Source organism: Macaca fascicularis, chromosome 10 (genome assembly GCF_037993035.2).
Source record: "Macaca fascicularis isolate 582-1 chromosome 10, T2T-MFA8v1.1".
Taxonomy (NCBI): Eukaryota; Metazoa; Chordata; class Mammalia; order Primates; family Cercopithecidae; genus Macaca; species Macaca fascicularis.
The window spans coordinates 37,211,053-37,212,500 of NC_088384.1; positions in this window are offsets into that span (position 1 = coordinate 37,211,053).

Genomic DNA, 1,448 nt, shown 5'->3' on the forward strand with positions numbered 1-1,448 from the left:
TCTGTCTGTCTCTCTCCCTCTCTCCCCCTCCCTGTCTAGTCTGTTTCTCTCTCTCTCTCTCTCTCTCTCTCTCTCTCGCTCTCGCTCTCGCTCTCGCTCTCGCTCTCTCGCTCTCTCGCTCTTTCTGTCCGTTTCTCTCTGTCTCTGTCTGTCGATCTCTCTTTTTCTACGTCTGTCTCTTTGTCTGTCAGATTCCCCCGTCCCAGAGAGGGCCCTGCCCCTTCCACCAAAGTGAGAAGTGCGTGCTTAGAGAGGCCGAGAGGAATCTACACAGACGGGCCTTGCCGGGCTTCCCCACTGGGTGCATGATTTCGGGAGATCGAGGCCGGGTCCCCACTTGGATGGAAGGGCCATTTGCAGACCTTTCTCTCTGTCACCTGTGATGTCCAAACTTCTCGTATTTCCCTGATAAGCTCCTCGACTTTAAAATAAACGGCTAAGGCCGGGCACGGTGGCTCATGCCCGTCATCCCAGCATTTTGGAAGGCCGAGGCGGGTGGATCACCTGAGGTCGGGAGTTCGAGGCCAGCCTGACCCACATGAAGAAACCCCGTCTCTACTAAAAATACAAAATTAGCCGGGCATGGGGGCGCAGGCCTGTAATCCCAGCTACTCGGGAGGCAGACGCAGGAGAATCGCTGGAACCTGGCAAGCGGAGGTTGCAGTGAGCCGAGATCGCGCCATTGCACTCCAGCCTGGGCAGCAAGAGCGAAACTCCGTCCCACCGCGCGCGCACACGCACACACACACACACACACACACACACACACACACACACGAAAAAAAGGGGAAAAAAAATAGAAAAAGGAAAATTCTTCACACGTGACCCATAAGTGTGTGTTCCCACGAGTGATTTCCAAGCAATGGCACCGTAGGGGCTGAACGCGGTGGCTCACGTCTGTCACCCCAGCAGTTTGGGAAGCCGAGGCGGGCGGATCAGGAGGTCAGGAGTTCAAGACCAGCCTGGCCCACGTGGTGAAACCCCGTCTCTACTAAAACTACAAAACTGAGTCGGGTGCGGTGGGGCAGACCCCTGTGATCCCAGCTACTCGGGAGTCGGAGGCGGGAGAATCGCTTGAACCTGGGAGGCGGGGGTTGCCGTGAGCCGAGATCGTGCCACAGCGCTACAGCTTGGGCTGCAGAGTGAGTGAGACTCTGTCTCAAAGTTAAATAAATAAATAAATAAATAGCAAGCGAGAAAGAGAAAATGAAAGAAATGGCACTGTATCACTACTCGGCTAGGATGGCGGTGATGTTCTTGTGGGGAGACACCGCGTGGGGCGATGTGTAGTGTGCGGACTCCGATCTTCGTGGTGGGATGTGGATGCTCCGCGATTCACCGTACTGACTAGATTCATGACTGATTCACGACAGGGTGGACTTTGGGGAACACGGTTGAGAAATGGGTACTTCGGGAGCAAAATCTTGCCCCGGAACAGGAAGGGAGTG